The 21464-nt window shown below is 28.6% G+C and overlaps 1 protein-coding gene and 1 long non-coding RNA gene across 2 annotated transcripts in view; one reads left to right on the top strand and one right to left on the bottom strand.

Annotated features, from left to right (window-relative positions):
* The window catches only part of LOC113389301, a 96612-nt gene that overhangs the window by 59401 nt on the left and 15747 nt on the right, over nucleotides 1-21464 (bottom strand). The window lies entirely within an intron of this gene.
* Nucleotides 19017-21414, top strand: LOC113389839. The gene is made up of 3 exons (XR_003368269.1): nucleotides 19017-19073; nucleotides 19617-19795; nucleotides 21304-21414. It is a non-coding gene; the product is annotated as an uncharacterized LOC113389839 (long non-coding RNA).

Here is a 21464-nt window from a genome sequence, read left to right as displayed (position 1 = left end):
AAAACTCCATGAATCGCGTAAATTTATTACGGGAAAATATTTCTACACGATTCAGACTTTGACAATATCAATTATTGCAACTATTATCTCTTTTATATTTGTCACTTTATTTCTGCAACAAAGTTGCACTTTCCAACAAATTCAATAATTCTAATCTAAAGCATTGGGGTTTCTACAAAACTTCACATATTTTGAATTCAGTGGGCCATAAAAATATATAAGTTTTAAAATGAATAGTCCCATACATTTTGTTATACAATAGTTCTTTAGAAGTTTCATTATTAGAGACCTAATAAAGAAACAAACAAATGTCTCTTGAAAAGAACGAGTTAAATATAAGTTATCACTTCCAAGATACATTAAGATAAATATATTTTGAGAGTGTTTAAATAAATTATTTGTTTTCATATGCTTAAATTCATTTTTTCTCAAAATCAAATCGTTAATATTTTAACATCATTGATGCAAAAGTTGCGGTAATAAAGTATTCATTATGTTATTCGAATACTTCCTGCTTAATAAATAATTAATAAATGTTTTTCAAATATAATTAGATGCATCAAAGTATTCTTAAAATTTTGTCATTGTCATCAATATAAAAAAAACTATTAACAATCCATATAGATGAGGGCTTTGGTTTTTCATCTACAAGGTTCCGAGTTACATTCCCGCCTCAGACAACCTGATTTCAAGCAGTAGTAATCCGTTATCACTTGAATGTATAGATACACTTGAAGGTATAGATCTAATTATGAAATCTAGTGAAAATAGCCTTCTGAGGCATTGTTGCAATGAATTAAAAGTTAGTGGTGCATGTCCAGTAAGTTGCCTTAAGGCAAATTGCTGGAACTTCCCGTACCGTCATGAAACGATCGAGGAATATTAAATGTTTTCAAATAGAATATTATAAATACTGAAACATTGTCTAATATTTATAAGAATTATATAAATTGAATTGCAAAGTTGAAATTATTTATTTAAAGTATATAAGTAAGCTTTATAACTTCAACTTTTTAGATATATAATTTTTTTTTCAGAAATAATTGTTTTGTCAAGAAAAGCACAAAGTTTTTTGAATCATTCAAATCGGATGCTTAGTTCTCTCAAAAACTGCAATTTATTGTGCATTTAGCTCTGTATCGTCGAAATGCCTGGACCTGCCTTTGCCAAAAGCTAATCACCGCTTCTCCCAATCATTACAAGTTGAATACTTTTTGGATCTTTCAAATCGGATGCCCCGATCTCTCAAAAGCTCGATTTCTATTTTCTGCACTCTTTGCTCCGTATCTTCGTAACGGCTGGACCTGTCTTTGCCAAAAACTAATCAGCACGTCTCCTTATCAATAGGAATCGAATGTTTTTCGAACCATTCAAATTGGTTGATTTGTGTTCTCGAAATCATTGACGAAAAATTGTATCCGCACATACATACTCACACGTACACACACACACACGTACGCACTACATGTTAAGAAACCTTCGAAACGTAAAGGTATATAAAAAATTTTCATTTTCGATTTTTTGCAATTACTATAACTTACCCTATGGGAAGTTAATAAATATTTCAATTAAAAAGAGAAATCATTGGGTTGAATTATAATAGCAATTTTAAAATATGAGAATATTACAAGCCTTACGAATTGTTAACCATCACTGTTTGTATGTATAGGAAAGTTTATACAACTTGCCTTAAGGTAAAATTTCACTGGAATTACTTATTACTCAAATACTGTCAGAGCCTCCAACTATTCCAAACGTCTTTAAATTTGACAATATTTTATTTTATTCCAAAAATTGCAATTTAAATAGCCAATGGCCATTGATTTATACGCATGACAAATATATTCGTCAATGAGCAAAATTCTGCTATGTCTCTGTGACGACTATACTCGTCAATCACAGTCAACTGATATATGTAGAATGCATCATAACTCTCAAGTGTAACTCTTGCTTTGTTTTTGTAAATAAATTTCAACGTATTCTACATTGTGTTTTATGTTCTCATATTTATTGGGTCTAAAATATCATGTGTTAATAATGCACTAATAATAACAAATACAAAACCATAATTAAGGATCACATTTCACATATAAATAAATTTATGGCACCATTCATTATAAAAACTATGATAGCTTTATAACTCTTGTTATAAGTTATAATAACAATTATTTGAGACGACGTAATCATTTTTTAATCTTATCATTTGTTTTGCTTCGCAATCGAGAATGTTGTGAATTGATATTTGTTTTAATATATACGAGTAAGTCATATATAAATTCTTAGAAGTTTAAAATATAATCAGTAATAATATTACCTCAGCCAGATTAGTTGACCACTCGATGGAGTGGCAGCTATTGAAATTTTTAAAATTCAGCCAATTTATTTATGTGTGTGTATGACTGTGTGTGAGTATGTTTACTGTGTGAGTGAGTTTAAACATAAGCACAATAGCTCATAGAATTTTGTAAATTCTGATTGCTGTTTAATAAAGTATAAAAAAAAAAGTAATAATATTTATATTTCAACTTATCGTAGAGTAAGTTATTGTAATCGTCGATAAATCGAAAATGAACAATTTTGCATATCTTCACGTTTTGAAGATTTTTGAACATTTTTGGCATACCTTCGAAAAAATGGTGTGTGTGTATGGATATAATTTTTTGTCCACAATTTTGGGTGCACAGATCAATCGATTTGAATGATTCAAAAACATTCGATTTTTATTGATAGGGAGATATGCTGTTTAGTTTTTGGCAAAGGCGGGTCCAGGCGTGTCGGAGATAAGGTGCAAAGAGTGCAGAAAATAAAAATCGAATTTTTGTGAGCATCCGCTTCGAATGATCAAAAAAAAACATTCAATTCGTAATTTGGGGAGAAGTGGCGTTTAGTTTTTCGCAAAGGCAGATCCAGCTGTTTTAGAGATACAGAGCTAAATGTGCAAAAAAGGCAGTTTTTGAGAGAACGAAGCATCCGATTTTAATGTTTTTTGGATCTCTCGATTTCCATTTTTTGCACACTTTGCTTCTCATATCTCCGAAACGGCTGGACCGACTTTTGCCAAAAACTAATCAGCATGTCTCCTTATCAATAAGAATCGATTGTTTTTTAAATAATTCAAATCGGTTGTTTCGTGCGCTTGAAGTCGCCGACGAAAAATTGTATCCACACACACATACACACACACATCCATTTTCTCTAAGGTATGCAAAAATATTCCTAAACCTCTGAAACGTAAAGATATTAAAAAAATTTCAGTTTCGATTTTTTGCGATTACTATAACTTACGCTACAAGAAATCAAAATTTTCAAAATATTTCAAAGTATAACGCAAAAAAATTGAAAATGAAATGTTTTATATATCTTCACATTTCAAAGGTTTCTGAATATTTTGGCATACCTTAGAAAAATGGATGTATTTGTGTATGTGTGTGTGCGGATACAAATTTTTGTCGACGATTTCGGGAACGGATATAGCGATTTGAATAATTTAAAAAATATTCGATTTGTATTGATAAGGAGACGTGCTAATCAGTTTTTGGCGAAGGCAGGTCTTGCCGTTCCGAAGATACGGGACAAAAAGCGCCAAAAACGGTAACTGAATTTTTAGGAGAACGGAGCGTCCGATTTTAATAATTCAAAAAACATTTTACTTGTATTCACAAGAAGAAGAATTTTTGGGAAGGCAGGTCCAGCGGTTATGGACTCTCAATAACAAGTTAAAAAATGCCATTCGGCGATCAAAAATGTTTATTGAACATATGTACATCAAATTATCAGATATTTTATAGAGATTTTAATAATGGGTACACATTATGTTTATTATTTTTGGGTTCCGTACCAAGATTTTTAATTGCGGTACGGGAAGTTCCAACAATTTGCCTTAAGGCACGATGCTATGCACCCCACTAGTTTAAAGTTCTAAACAAAAATGAATATTTTGAAAAAATTCAATTTTTGGAACGGGAAGTACCATTATTTTTCTTAAGGCACGATGTCATACACCACTAGTTACAATAAATATTTTAGCAACGTTTATCGACATTTAAAATTATTTTCAACGTTGCAATACAAGTGGCGCCACTGTGCCAATTTCATGCAAAATTTCATCCAATGAGAAACGTCAACGTGGATGACAGATGACAATAACATTGTCATGACAGAAGTAAATATTTCTGTGGCATTGGTCTTTGTGCAAATATTATTGGTGAATTTACCAAAACATTTATGCTTGAATATGCCTTTTCTTAATCTGTGTAGTTTTTATAACCAATTTTCTTAACTCTTATTGCATAAGTAATGTGAAAAAATGTTTATTGAAAAAAAAAAATTTTGAGGTTATGTATAGAATAATAAGAATTAAATATGAATATGCATTAATTTTGCATTTATCTTTGAAGGTTATTTCTGTACTTACTCTTTATAAAGGCACATATAATTAAAGGAATCAAATGATTAATATGAAAATATGTTTAGAAGTACAATGCTAAAAATTCTTTCCATCGAGTTATGAATACTACCCAGCAATTATTTTGAAAAGTTTACATGGAAATAAATCTTTCAATGTGCTTTATATATTAAAAACTGAATATGAATCAGTTTAGTCTATATGTTATAATCATTTTATTCATAATAATTATTAAAATTATGTTAGTAAAATTATGTTATCGTTACATTGTAAAATGAGATTTGGACAATGCAGAAATACAAATTGAGAAGTTATAATTTTCTTTTTAAATTTGTTAAATCATGCACAGGATTAAAAACTAGATTTGTATATATATATATATATATATATATATATATATTAATATTTATTTATATCTGTGAATGATTTAACCAATTATTGATATAACAACAAAATGACAATATATAATAGATCCTTACTTGTGAACTTTTTTCTCACAAATTGAGAAATTATAATTTTCTTTTTAAATTTGTTAACTCATGGACCGGATAAAAAATATATTTGTAAGCTCGTATGTTAACATTTGTGAATGATTTAACAAATTATTGTTATAACAACAAAATCACAATATGTAATAGATCCTTACGTGTGAACTTTTATCTCACAAATTGTGAAAATATGATTTTCCTTTTATATTTGTTAACTCATTCACCAGAAAAAAATAGATTTTGTAAGCTCGTATGTTTATATCTGTAAATGATTCAACAAATTATTGATATAATGACAAAATGACCATATATAATAGATCCTTACATGTGAACTTCTTGCTATATAATTTTTATCATTGGTATTGGTTATTTATCTTTATTAATATTTACGACTGAATAATTTAACTAATCTAAACGGAGTGTAAAAATTGATTACCTCGATATTTGCATTTTTTTTATACTGTACAATCATCTATCATTATTTCAATAATTGTATAAGTGGCAGATTTATATCTCTGTGTATTGATTATATACTCCTTTTTTTTTTCTTATCTCAATCATTTTTATGTACTCTTTATATCATTATTATTTTGTATCAATTTTTTCAATTCTTTTCTTTCTAACATATTTATTACTGTTTTTCAGATGTAATAAATCAAGATCCAATGTTTGCTGACGATATGAGTTACCGAAGTCATATCAGCCCCGTTTCATCCTCAATGGAATCTACTTCGATTGGATCTCCTAATTCGAGCTCCATGTCTCCGTATTCAGTAAATGAAAACTCACCCGATCCAAGCAGATATGTAATGGCTGATATTCCCCATAATACAGAGATGTCTTTTTTATTAAATGATAATCCACAAGGAGGTAATATTTATACAATAATTAGTATTATATATATATATATATATATATATATATCTTATATATTATATAAAATTCTTCTGTACGGGTGTATGATTTGATACTTCACCTAAATGGTTATTCGGATTTTGTTAATTCTTTTTAGAGTTTGTCAAAGGAAATTTTTAAGATTTAATGAATGATAAAACTATAGAGATATTGTAGAAATAAATGACAAAAATTACAAAAAAACACTTATTATTGTTTGACATTGAAAACATTTAAACTGTCGTCTGCTAGAAATGTGAATTCACTTGAAATTGAATTTAGCTTAAAATTAGAATATAATATACAAGAAAGCATTTTGGTTTACTTCACTAAATTATTTAACAATACAGAAAAATATTTCTACTTATTAAAAAAATGATTTAGAATTTTGTTTCATGTGTTAAAAATTCATTTGTTTAGTATTGGATATGGTATATTTAGCAAGAACTAGGTTTTACAAATTAATTCATTTAAGATTTTAACATAAATAATAATGTTTATTAAATTATTAGTAAGGAAAATGTACTTTAGAAATTACAATTGCCAAAAAGAAACTAATTCATCGTACAAAATTATAAAAATTATAGACTAAATTATTATGTCGTGTGGTAAAATCAAGTGTGATTCTGTTCTTTTGCCGCAAATACTATATTTTTTTTCTGATTACAATATTATTTTTATCTTATACTGCTTATGCTAAGACCATAAATTAATCACAAAGGCAGGATATCAAATAGGATATTAAAAAGTATATGATAGGATATTAAAAAGTATATGATAGGATATTAAAAAAAATTGTACTTTTGAATTGTAGATGTGGGTACAGGACAATGTCTGTCGAGTCATCTAGTATATATATATATATATATATATATATATACATTTATTTATTTATTTATTTATTTATACCTATAGAGGCACATCTAGTGATACTGGAACAACCAACAGACAAGTTTCGATTTAGATATCGTTCTGAAATGATGGGTACACATGGCAGCCTAATGGCCAAGAGCTCAGAAAGAATGAAAAAAGTGTATCCTACTGTAGAGGTAAATGTGCTCTTAAATACTAATTCAGGATCATTGGAATTACCAGCCTGTCAATGTGTTTTATTTTATTTTTTTCAGTTAAGAAACTATTCTGGTCCAGCAATCGTATCTTGCTCATTATATCAAGTCACTGAACAAAATAGATCTCCACATTCCCATCATCTCGTATTGAAGAACTCTCAAAATTCTGAGGAGATCAGAGATCCTCATAATATCGAAGTTCATGATGGTACAGGTTATATTGTTGCGTAAGTATACATTTTATGATGAACAAAGAGAATCTAAAAAGATTTTAATTGATTTAATTTAATTAATATAGTCTTATAGTATAGAACCGGGGACTGAAACTAAATTTTATATTTAGAATAGTTTGAAGAGAGTTTAATAAATTTTAATATTTACAAATCTTCATTTAGTAAAATGCCTCCTTCTTGATGTTTTTGTGATTTTTTGTTATATTTATAGTTTTCCTGGTATGGGAATTATACACACAGCCAAAAAATTCATAGCTGATGAATTATACAATAAAATGCTCAAAGATTTTGATCGGCGCAAAAAACCATTGAGACAAAGTGAAAAAATAGAGGTATTTCTTTTATTAATTTTTTTGTTGTTTTTTTTATTGATTTAATTGATTTAACTATTTATAGTTGAGAAATCAATGTATGCAAGATGCAAAGTATATGAACTTGAACTCAGTATGTTTATGCTTTGAAGCATTTAATGCTATAACATGGGAACCTATTTGTAAACCAATTTATTCTACACCTATTAATAATATGAGTGAGTATTATATATAATAAGTATACCTATATTAGTTTTTAAGATTTGCTATAAGTTTTATATATTACTTCATAGAAGAGTGTCTTTGCAAAAGACTTTTGCTTCATATATCACTCTGAGCTAAATTATTGAGAGTTATAATTTGTTATGGTCTTAAAAATGGCTCTAAATTCCAAAGATTTGAATGATATTTTAATCATATTTGCCCTATCAACTTCCCGTGGGACAAGTTATAGTAATCGCAAAAAAATCGAAAATGAAAATTATTATATATCTTTACGTTTCAAAGGTTTCTGAACATTTGCGCATACCTTAGTAAATAATGGATGTATATGTGTGTGTGTGTGTGTGTGTGTGTGTGCGGATACAAATTTTCGTCGACGATTTCGGTAAAACCGATCAACCGATTTGAATAATTCAAAAAACATTTATTCATATTGATAAGGAGACGTGCTGATTAGTTTTTGGCGAAGGCAGGTCTAGCCGTTCCGAAGATACGGGGGTAAAAAGTGCCAAAAGCGGTAACTCAGTTTTTAAGAGAACGGAGCGTCCGATTTTTATAATTCAACTAGTGGTGTTTGGCATCGTGCCCTTAGGCAAATTGCTTAAAGAAAATTGCTGGAACTTCTCGTACCAAAATTAAATATTCGAGCAAAAAAAAAATCAATATGCAATAAATATTGATCAATAATTTAACGATTGTTTTGCACATTTTCAAATAGATAATTATAACCAATATAAATTTTATCGTTTATATAATATACAGTAACGATCTTTTTGTGTAAAACCCTTAAAAATTTTTACAATAAGACTGGATGAATTAATTTCGAATAAATTACTTTTTCGTGCAACGATTTTATATTAATTGATTAATTATTGAACAAATTTAAACTTATTTCATTATCGGTGACATATGATTTGGTCTGCTATACATAATTTGCTGGTTTGGTCTCTAAACTTTCACTTTAGTTATTTTGATATATAAATGTCATCAGGCTCCAAGCATTCCAGATTGGAGTGAAATCAATTTTTACTTGAACATATAGATGGCAATGTGTTTCCCTTACTCTACAATTCTGTGTCAATAACAAGACAAAAAATTTTATCCAAATATACAATGCGACTTGCCTTCCTATAAATTCAGTCAATTATTCATTTGGTCCATACAACTTACATTCCGAGTGTAAAATACCCGGTTAACTCGCGCCGCGAAGTACTGCACGCTTTTCATATAAACAAACTTCTTTTTCTTTAAAGTTGATATGTTAAACAACTTTTATAAGCTTTTTTTTTTGGAAGTCTCTGAGACCCTTTATAGGTAGAGACTCAATAACTATGTGTGAGTGGCATCGTGCCCTACAGCAAATTGCTGGAACTTCCCGTACCTTAACAAAATATTTGAGGAATGCTAAGTGTTTTCAAATAGATTATAAATAATATAACTATTAAACGTCATTATTCTTATTTTATAAAAAGTTAATAAACAAAACTTCATCAATCGGATTTAAAACTAGTGGTGTATGGCGTCGTGCCTTAAGGCAAATTGCTGGAACTTCCCGTACCGTAATGAAAATTCGAGAAATTTCAAACGTTTTCAAATATATTATTTCGTACTTTCATTATTTTTGCTATCTTGTTATATCTGAGTAAATCAAATGTAAATCATAAATCAATTTATCTCCAGAACATTAACAACAATCGTCATTTCATTTCGAATTCAATTTCAATTTCAAGAAATAGTTGCCTAATAAATTTACACGAAATTGAAAAAGTGCTCCCGTATAGTCACAGTCTAAACATTTGCAAATTATTCTGTGCGACATTTTTACTTATACTGTGCTTAGCTTGGCGGCATTTTCACATTTTTCAATAGTTTTTCAACAGTCTAAGCGCACTTGGGTAAACATTTGTACCAGAGTGGCGCTTAGACTGTGCTTAGCCTAGGTAATTTTTTGAATTTTTAATCCAAAATTACAAAAATATTATATAGAAAATCAAAAAAGATGTAATAATTTTTTATCCTCAAAAGCAATTGTTTTGTCAATACAAGCAAAAAGATTTTTAGATCATTCCAATCGGACGCTTAGTTCACTCAAAAACTGCTATTTATTGCACATTTAGCTCTGCATCTTCGAAATGGCGGGAGTTGTCTTTGCCAAAAACTAATCACCTCTTCTCCCAATCATTACAAATTGAATGTTTTTCAGATCATTCAAATCCGATATTCCGTTCTCTCAAAAACTCAATTTGTCTTTTCTGCACTCTTTGCTCCGTATCTCCGTAACGGCTGGACCTGCCTTTGCCAAAAACTAATCAGCACATCTCCCTATCAATACTAATCGAATGTTTTTTGAACCATTCAAATCGGTTGATCCGTGCGCCCGAAAACGTGGACGAAAAATTGTATCCATACATACATACACACACGCACCCACTTATCCAATTTTTCTGAGGTATGCCAAAATGTTCAGAAACCTTCAAAACGTGAAGAAATGTAAAAATTTTCAATTTCCTTTAACTTATTCCAATTAACTTATCCTTAATGTCATTTGGCGGTCAAAAATGTTTATTGGACTTATGCACATCAAATTATCAGATATTTTATAGAGATTTTTCATAATGTGCACACATTTTGTGTAATTTCTTTTGGGTTCCGTACCAAGATATTTAATTACGGTACGGGAGGTTCCAGAAAGTTTCCTCAAGGCACCCCATTAGTTTTTATTTTGCAATTTTCTTTAATTTCTTTTTTTTCAGAAAGCGCTATGACTGGAGATCTTCGCATATGCAGACTCAGTCGTCGTTTTAGTTCAGCGATGGGAGGCGAAGAAATATTCTTATTCGTTGAAAAAGTATCAAAAAGTAAGATTTATATACTATTCTTGTTAGTGATGTGCCAACTCAAAAATTTTTTGAATTGTGATTCTTGTAACCTAAAACTGAAAAGCCATGCCACTGTGTTTATTTAGTAAATGTGACAAAAATGTATGTTGACTCATAGACTTGACAAAGAAAAAATATTATAAACACAAATTATTATCAATTCTAATATATTACAAAAATGATTAGAAAAAGATTTAATATTGGAGACAATTGAAATATATATTTTTAACTTCGCGAAGGAGAAGTTTGTTTTTGTCAAAAAATCCGATTCGCTAATTTTGTTTTCTCAACATTTCAAGCCATTCTGAATCGAATGAGACCAAATTTGGAAAAAGTATGTATGTGTGTGTATGTGAACAAATTTTTTGCCGTAAATCTACGTTTTCTCAAAAACGGCTGGACCGTTTTCAAAAATTTAAAAGCCATTTGATATATCTCAATGAGGACTATCGTTTGTCAGTTTTGTGCGACGATCTGCCAAGCCGCTTTTTTGTAAATCGCAGAAAGTGAAAAAATTTTTGTCCACGTTTTAGCCCGTAATTCTGAATCAATTTTGAAAATTCAAAAACCGTTCGATAGATATTAGTTGGGAATCGTGCTGATTAGATTTTGGTAAAGATCGGCCTAGCCGTTTTCTTTTAATAAAGTGTTAAAAAAAATTTTCGCCGATTTTCATGGAACTTTTTTTGGCGATATATCATGGTCTTATAGAACTTACTGAAATATTACGGCCTTACGACAAGTAGTTTAATTTTAAAAATTCATCAAAGTTTGAGAAAATGAGTAGTCACTAATTTTTGCAAACTATGACGAATTTTTAAAATTAAACGACTTGTAGGTCATAATATTTTAGTATGATCTAAAAGGCCATGAATCTATCATTAAAAAAAAAAACATGAAAATCGTCGATTTTTTTTTCAGCAGTTAATTACAAGAAATTGTGCCAGCGAATCTTTACCAAAAACTAATCAGGTCGATTCCCAACCAATATCTTTCGAATGGTTTTTGAATTATCAAAATCGATTTAGAATTGCGGAATAAAATATCGACGAATTTTTTTTCACTTTTGTGCTATTTACGAAGAAACGGCTCGGCCGATCGTCGCACAAAACCTCCAAACGATATTCCACATCAAGATACATCGAATAGTTTGAATCACATGATTCAACTTGGTACATCACTTATTCTTTTTATAATGAATGATGTTATGTACATATGCCAGTAAAACAGAGTTTGTTTCTTATTAGAAAATATTAAAGTGAAATTCTATGAGTTGGATGAGGATGATTGTGAAGTATGGAATGCTTTTGGATCGTTTAGTGAATTTGATGTTCATCACCAGTATGCCATTGCACTTAAGTAAGTAAAAAATACATATTAATTTTCAAACAATACTTACAAAAAATGAACAATTAATAAAGTAATTAAACTAATATTATTTTATTTTAGAACGCCACCATATAAAGATCAGAACATTCAAGAAGACAGAAAATGTTATATTCAGTTACTGAGGCCTACTGATAATAGTGTTAGCGAACCACTAGATTTTTTGTATAAACCATCAGCTCGTATATTGGGTTCTGATCGCAAAAGAGTACGCATGGATTCAAACTTCAATAGCGATGAATTTTTGAGTACTTTGCCAACAGTGTTAACCAGTATGAATTTATCGACACCAGAATTCATCAGTAATGAATACAGCTCATTGACACTTTGCGAGAGTGATATGAAAGATGCTATGAACTCTGATGAATTTAAAAACTTTCTTGAGATGGTTCATAATGGTAAGTTTTTCAAACTAGTTATTTCAAATTTAATAAAATTTAGGGAAAACTGTTGTTTACACAGATGTAGTTTATTTTAAATAAAACTTGTTGGAACATTTCAGACAAGTATTGAGCAACATGTGAATTCTGGACATTTTCTCACATTTCTTTGGATATCTTGCAAATTTCGGCCGCTATGTTTTATATGCTTCAGTAAAAACTAGATAAATTTGACTAAAACCTAGTATAACATGTTGTTTATACCTGCATATTGAAATTTGGAATAATCCATAGTTGAAATGCGAATTTAATGCCTTGAACACTTGCAACGTCGTAGAACATATTTTACGTTTTTTAAAATAACTAAAATCCAGTTGAAATTGTTATTTACACTTGGATATTGAAATTTTGAATAATTTGTAGTTGAAATGTGGATTTTAGGGCTTTGAACACTTCCAATGAATGGTCTTAGAATATTTTTTACTTTTCTTCAAATAATTTTTAATTTTTATTTTGGACATTATAGTTTATTTACATTAGCAATAACTAGATAAAATTCACTAAAATTCAGTTGAAATTGTTATTTACACTTAGATATTGGAATTTTTAATAATTCACAGTTGAAATGCGGACTTTAGTCCGCTTTTATAGTTTGCAATACATGGATTTAGCACATTTTTTGTACGTTTCTTTTAATAACTTTTAATTTTTATTCCGGACGTTATAATTTGCTTACATTAATATGAACTAGATGAAATTTACTAAATTCAGTTAAAACTGTTATTTACATTTGGATATTGAAATTTTCAATAATTCACTGTTGAAATGCGGACTTAAATATTTTTATAATTTGCAATACATGGATTTGGCACATTTTTTGTACGTTTCTTTTAATAACTTTTTAATTTTATTCTGGACGTTATAATTTGCTTACATTAGTATAAACTAGATGAAATTTACTAAATTCAGTTAAAACTGTTATTTACACTTGGATATTGATTTCAATAATTCGTAGTTGAAATGCGAATTTTAGTGCCTTTGAACACTTGCAAATAGTCGTAGAACATTTTTTACGTTTTTTTTTTCAAATAACTTTTATTTTTTATGTCGGTCATTATAATTTAATGACATTAGCAAAAACTAGATAAAATTCAGTTGAAATTGTTATTTACACTTGGGTATTGAAATTCTGAATAATTTGTAGTTGAAATTTGGACTTTAGAGCTTTGAACACTTGCAAATCGTCGTAGAACAGTTTTTACGTTTTTCAAATAACTTTTAATTTTTATGTCGATCATTATAGTTTATTTACATTAGCAAAAACTAGATGGAATTTACTAAATTCTAGAAAAACTGTTTTATACACTTTGATATTGAACTTTTCAATAATTTGTAGTTGAAATGCGGACCCTATTATTTTTAAGTTTGCAATATATGGATTTGCTACATTTTTTAATTTTTTTCAAATAACTTTTAATTTTCATTCCGGACATTATAATATGTTGACATTAGTAAAAACTAGATAAAATTTACTAAAATTTAGTCAAAAATGTTTTATGCACGTGGATATTGAAACTTTCAATAATTCGTAGTTGAAATGCGGACCTTAGTGCCTCGAACGCATTAAAAAATTTAAAATATTAACAGAGGTGGAATAAAAATTTTATATTATTATATTTTTCTGTTTATAGATATTTTATGCAAAATTTTATAGAAACTTTTTTTTTATTTCCAGATATAAGCAACACAAGAAGTTTGGACTCCCAGGGTAAGTTTTATTATTTGTATTATTTCTATTTGTACATTTTTATTTCATTTTGTACTTAATGAACTTCAATTTCATTTACAGAATTAAATGATTGGAATAATTTGAATCAAAATCACATTAACCTAATTCTTATCATATTTTACTTGATTGACATTAAACCAATCAGATTAGATTTCTGAATTGAATCAAAATTAACTGAATCAGTTAATTGAAGTTTTTGTTTAGTTTATCAGTTAATACATGTAATTATATTTTTAAATCAAATCAAAAGCTAATTTACCGAAAGGCGATTGGTTTTAGGACGCAATTATTACTTCATTTTGATAATAATTTTTTATATATGATGAGGACGCAATTATTACTTACAATTAGTTTTAATAATAAATTTATACCTAATTTTGATAGCAAAGATTTTTTTTTTGTATAAAATGTTGAAAGAACTACTATTTATTGACTGATTATGATTACAATGACAGAATATCTATGATTGTCTTTATTATTATAATTTATTTTTTTCTAATTGCTTATAAACAATTTAGTAATTGTATTTCAATAATAATAAAAAATATAATTATTTATTTTATTTTTAGGGGAATCCGAATCAGAAAGTTCGTTGACCACAGATTGTATGGGGCGCAGCAAACCAACTGTTTCTACCTCTGAAGTTAGAATAGGTTTGATTATATTTTTTATTTGTTTTTATTACAATATATGTTTGATAGTGCTAAATAAATAATTTTTCATAGGGTGAGTTATAGTAATCGCAAAAAATCGAATATATATCTTTACGTTTCAGAAGCTCCTGAACATTTTGGCATACTTTAGAAAAAGTGGATGTATGGTGTGTGTGTGTGTGTTCGGATACAAATTTTCGTCGACGATTTTGGAAACACGCTTTAACCGATTTGAATGATTCAAAAAATGTTCGATATCTATCAATAAGGAGACCAATTATTTTATATCAAATCATATTAAGGATATTATTTTCATGTAAAATTTTATCCTTTGCACTTTTATTTACTTAAATTTATGTTATTATGTATCAATATTACTTGATGTTAATTTAACAGTTGTAATACTTATTGAAATTAAATATATATATATATATATATATATATATATATATTTTCTCAAAAACGGCTGAACTGATTTCAATAATTCAAAATCCATTTGATGGAAATGTGAATAACTAGTTTAACATCTAATTACGAAGAAACGACTCGACCGATTTTTACGAAAAACTACTGGTAAGTACGATTCCAACATTTTTAACGACGGAGAAGTTTGTTTGATTTTGCGTTTGTTTGCTAATTATATGTTTTATTGAAATTTCAAGTTATTCTGAATCGAGTGAGGCTACTTTGTAATAAAAAGTATATGTGTAATTGAGGTCTAGCGAATAGTTCAGCGAATTTTTAGAATAATGAGTTAATACTTTACATTATTGGATAAGAAAATTAAAAATTGTTTGATGTTTAGTAATAATTTTGTATGTGAGTCGATTTTGATCTTTCATCTACATTTTATCTGGACCTGTTTCAAAAACCTAAAAAAAATTATCCACGTTTTAACCACCAATCTTGAATCAATTTTAAAAATTCAAAAATTGTTTGATAGATTTGGGTGGGAAGTCGCGTTGATTAGGTTTTGATGAAGTAATCAAATGTTCAAATAGATTTTGTAGTCTGATACAGCTTACTAAAATAAGCGGTTCAGTTATAAAATTCGTCAAAGTTCAGAATTTTGCCAGAAATCTAATCTCAATCTATAATTATCTAGTCACTAGTCAACAACAATAAAAATTGAGTCCCGGGGAATAGTTCTTGCATTTTTTGAATAATGAGTTAATACTTTAAGAAGTTATACATAAGGAAATAAAAATTGTTTAATGTCTAGTAATATTTCTCGTGACTTAGTTAATGAGCTAATAAACAATAACATATTATATTTTAATTCAATTTATTGTTTTTACAGTACATGCTCAGATGGCTGATATGGTACAATTATCCAATCAAAACGTTTATATTGAACAACAAAGTTCTGATAAGGTTGAAATTCTTGAACCAAATACACAAAAGGGAAAAAAAATTGTGAAATTGCGAGGTGGACGCCCTTCACCATCAAATGCTGATATTGAATCAAAGAAGTTTGAAGACACTTCAAAGAAATCTGGTAATGAAAAACCAGTACTAAATAGGAAGGACAAGTCAGTAGAATCTCAAAGAGAATTTTTCAGAAGTCTTAATAATTTACGTGGAGGCTGGTTGCCACCAAATGATGATGATTCTGGATCTAAAACAGGCAAGGAAGGGAAATTCTTGGATTATCTCAAATTAAAGAAAGTCAATGATAATGATAATGCAGATATTGAACGTTCTATAAATATAGCAAAGGAAAGGTAATTTTATAAAACACATAGAGGCATGATTTAATGAAATTTTTCAATGCCAGACCAGCGATTTGTGTTTTTCATATATTTTACTTTTACAACGATTTTTTTGGTTTTTAAATGATTTTACAAAACTTAATTGTTGTTATTTGGTTGTTTGAATGTTTATTCACAAGATCGTGTCCGCAAAAAATCTAAAATGAAAATTTTTATATAGAGTTAGACGGCGACGCGGCGCTTACGTGCTTCGATATTTTATCTCTATGCAGATAAAACATATTTCTTTTAAAAAAAGTTAAAAACTTCCAAAATATTACAAAATAAAAAACATTTTGTTCAAGTCATTTTTTTTTTAATTTAAAATTTCTCAAAAATCTAATTTTTTTCAAAGTTTATAAAAAAAATTTAATTAATTTAATTTTTTTTTAAATTAATTTTTGGTACGGGAAGTTCCAGCAATTTGGCTTAAGGCAAGATGCCATGCACCACTAGTCTGTATACATATCATCATTTTTTAATTTTTGGAATATTTTAACAATAATAATTAAGAAAACTTTCACAAACAACTTTTGATACAAAATACTTGCAAAGCCTATGCACAACCACTGAACTATTTTTTAAATTACTTCACATTATATGATAAAACCTTTTTCTAATAATTGTGAGTCATTTGTGATAAGCCTCCAGTGAAAGTTTAGATTGCCGCTTGCTGAATTTTTCTTAAATATGACATCAAATAACCTAATGTTATTAATTCTGATATTCTGTTGCATTTCTCGAATTTTATGATGTAAATTTCTACTTCCCTCGATCTATGTACTTAATAGTTTATTTTTCATATTTCCAGATCTACTAAATTGCAAACATTCATTGATTTTGAAATTAAACATCAGCTAATAATGCTTTTGAAGAATGTAAAGGATCCTACAGCTGCCAATGACTCAAAAACTAAGAGAGATAATGAATCTGCTGTTACAAAATTATTCATGACCGGAGAAAATGGGAATACGTAAGTGATACTCTTTTATTTAATATCATTACCTTAGATTATGTAATTTTTTTTTGTTGGAAATATGATTTAATAAAAACATTTTTTTCAGGGTTTTGCATGGAGCTGTGGACCTGGATGAGATGAGCATAGCACGAGATATGTTAGATTTGCTTGTTCACTGTAATTTAAGTGAATTGCTTAATGTTAAGAATCATTTTGGAAAATCTATACTTCATGCGGCCATCGAGAAAAAACATTATACATACATCAAACCTCTTCTTGCAGCAGGTTATTAAAAAATATTTTTACTATATATAATTGAAAATAATTATTGTATTCACGGATCTACTAAAATAATAGGCCTTTAAAACTTTAACACAAAGAGGATTAGCCAATAATATTTTAAATACCAAATTGAGAAAAAAAAACCTTGTTAAAAATAGTCGTAATTTGATAATAATGAGAATTTTTTATTTTTTATTATTCGGCTTAACCATTTCTTGGCAAATAGCAGAAAAGTGAAAAAATTTTTGTCCACGTTTTAGCCCGTAATTCTGAATAGATTTTGAAAATTCAAAAATCGTTCGAAGGATATTGGTTGGGAATCGACCTGATTAGTTTTTGGTAAAGATCGGCCGGGCCGTTTTCTTGTAATGAATTGTTAAAAATATTTTTTTCGACGATTCTTATGATTTGTTTTGACGGTAATTACCATAGTCTTATAGATCATATTGAAATATTGCGGCCCGCAAGTCGTTTAATTTTAAAAATTCTTCAAAGTCTGTAAAAATTAGTATCGTTTGTTTGGCATTTGTCAAAATTAGACCTTTCTTCGACATTTGCTCAAAAACGCCTGAACCGATTTCAGAAATTTAAAAGCCATTTATGTATCTCAGTGAGGACTATCGTTCGCCAGTTTTGAGCGACGATTTGCCGAGTAATTTGGAAAAAAGTGTAAAAATTTTCGTTCACATTCAAGATCATACAAACATTTTAAAAAATTAAAAACTGTTTGAAAGATATTATTTGGGAAACGACTTAATTAGTTTTAGGTGAAAAAAAAAATTGAGTTGATTTTTATGATTTCGATTTATCTTTTTTTGGCGATTTATATCATAGTTTTATAGAACTTACTGAAATATTACGGCCTTACGGCAAGTAGTTTAATTTTAAAAATTCATAAAAATTTGAGCAAATGAGTAGTTTTTTGACTTGGTATAACGATACAGTACTTGGTGTTAATAAACATATTAAACCATTAAAGTCTTACGGAAACTGGATTAATTAAAAAAAATTATTGATTTTTGAAAATTTGCTTTTAGAAAATACTCCGAGGGTTAACGTGTTCGTTCGCTCGCTTTCAATGATGTGTAATAAATTCACTCGGAATACTTACAATCACTCATAAATTAGTTTATTTTTTATTGATTAAGTCGATTATTTACACATATCGGGAAGTGCATGTAACTTGCCTCAAGGCAAAATACCAATACCAACTGGTTTTATTTAATTTTGCAGGAATAAATCCTAATATTACTGATGATGATGGGAACACTCCATTACATACAGCAGTGCGAGAAAAGTGTTTGAATGCAGTAAACTCATTTGTTAAATTCAAAGTCCAAACATAAAGTTGAAATTGATGTTGAAAATAATGGTATGTATAATAAACAAATTTATTATTTGGTTATAATAATGAATGAAGAATGTATATCTTTATGTTACATTGTATTGACGAAATGAAGAACTGATGAAATTTGAAGGCACGTCTAACGGTTTTGGAGATCCAATGAAAAAAGTGAAAAAATGTCATTTGGTGGACAAAAATTATCATCAGACATATGCATATCAGATTATCACATATTTTATAGATATTTTAATAATAAGAACAAATTTTGTTTACATATCTATGGGTTCCGTATCAATGTTTATACCGTCGTTATACTGCGGCGCGGCACTCACGATCTTTGAATCAATTTTTCAAAAATATCCAAAATTGCTTTTTTTCGAAGTTCTAAAAAAATTGAATATTTTTTTAAAAATTCATATATTTTAAATATTTGGTATGAAAAGTTCCAGCAATTTGCCCAAGCACTATGCTATCCACCACTAGTTTTTCGAAGTTTTCAAAAAACTTCAATGTTTTTTTTTTTTAAATTTAACTAGTCGCGATGCCTCTAGTTATTTGTTTTTTTTTCAGATGGTAAAACAGCTCTTCATCTAGCTGTGGCTGGAGGAAACTGCCAGATTGTTGCAAAGCTGTTGGCCAAAAATGCAGATGTAAACCATGGCGATGCGCTCAATGACAATACTGCATTACACATTGCAGTCGAAAATAATCATCCTGATGTTGTGAAAATTTTATTGGATGTTCCAAATGTATGTATATTTGATTACATTTTATTAAAAATTTTGAGGGCGTCCATTAATTACGTGAGGTTTTTAGGGGGTGGGGGAAAATGACAAGAAATTACGAATTATCACGTTGTGGAGGGAGGGGAATAGTAAGATTTTTTTTTGTTTATTTGTTGACTTTGTATACACATACATTAGTCATATACATCTTATAAGTTATCTTTACACATTTATTTTATTTGATTGTATATAATTATTTAGCGCACCATATATCTTTTTCTTTGTCTATAATGTTATAAAATTGGTTGGCAGGGAGATTTTTTGCCTTACTATCTTCTTCCATAGTTCTTGCCTACCATTTTGCAATTTTTTGCACTCCATAATGGCGTGCTCAGCGTCCGCCTTAGTCACTCCACCCACGCAATAGCAATTAACCATTTCCACTCGCGAATTCCGAGATTTACATGAATTTTGACGCCGGAGCGGCGGCATCCGAGTGGAAAGGGTTAAGATTGGTATTACGTACATATTGTAGTAAGATATCATGTGTATTTATTTTTTACCTGATTTTTTTTAAACAAATCCAAACATTTTCAAAAAATAATTGAAAAATTTTACAATTTTTTCTCGTGACTAAAAATACACGTGATGTTTGCTGGGGGAGGGGGGTGATTTTGAATAACACCAGGTCCAAAGGAGGGGGGGGGTCCAAAAATCCTTAAAAAAGCAATGGATGCCTCTTTTGTAGTTACAATCTGCAACTTTCCTAAATTATTTGCAAGGATTCCATTGATAATAAATCGAGTAATTTGAACAAATTTTGTTTGTTTAAATAAAACAAAAATAAAATGTTTGTTTAAAGTAACTCTTATAAGATATTTAGGATTATGGATATTTTATCTCTTAAGTATTTCAGATATTTGATCTTAATCAGTAGTAACTAAGAAAGATTTGAAAAATAAAAATATAATTGCTTATTCTTTTATGAGAATATTTTTTATTCAAATATCTTAATTGTTTTGTTATGAATATCATTTCACAAATGATCTGTTTGCTATTGTCTTTTAAATAAATCATTATCTCTGATTAAAAGCACTTTCTTGACGTAAATATTGCAAATTCTTTTTAATAATTAATATATTTTTCAAATATTCACAAAATATTTCATAGTACAGTGATACCTCGCCTTACGAGCTTAATTCGTTCCATAATCACGCTCGCAAGTCGAATATATATCGAAGCGATTATACATTGAAATTTCATTAATTCTTTCCAGTACAATGTTCTTTTTAATAATAAAAAGAAATTAAACATTTATAACTATTTTAGTTCTTTAAAAGAACATCTTCGTCAGATTCAATACTTTGGTCATATTTTTCATTGATTTAATGCTTTAATTCAAGAGAAGTGGCTGTTTTATTTGTTATAGAATAAAATTAAATCTATATTATATACTTATGCTTTATATTTTAATAACTATTTTTACTTTAAAATGGATCTCTAATATGTACATTATTTTCTTTTTTCCCCAGATTTCAGTTGATGAATACAATCGGCAAGGACATACGCCATTGCATTTAGCTTGTGTTATAAATAGTGGAAAAGGATCTGAAATCATTGTTCATAAGCTTCTTGAGGCTCAGGTAAATATAAGAAAAACAATGTTTAGACTAGTACAATGGAGATGAATGTA

This window comes from Ctenocephalides felis, unplaced genomic scaffold, assembly GCF_003426905.1.
Source record: "Ctenocephalides felis isolate EL2017-DRISC unplaced genomic scaffold, ASM342690v1 CF-g0.4_SCAFFOLD_03573, whole genome shotgun sequence".
Taxonomy (NCBI): Eukaryota; Metazoa; Arthropoda; class Insecta; order Siphonaptera; family Pulicidae; genus Ctenocephalides; species Ctenocephalides felis.
The sequence above is the reverse complement of the archived record's forward strand: the minus strand, read 5'-3'. Positions and strand labels throughout refer to the sequence as shown.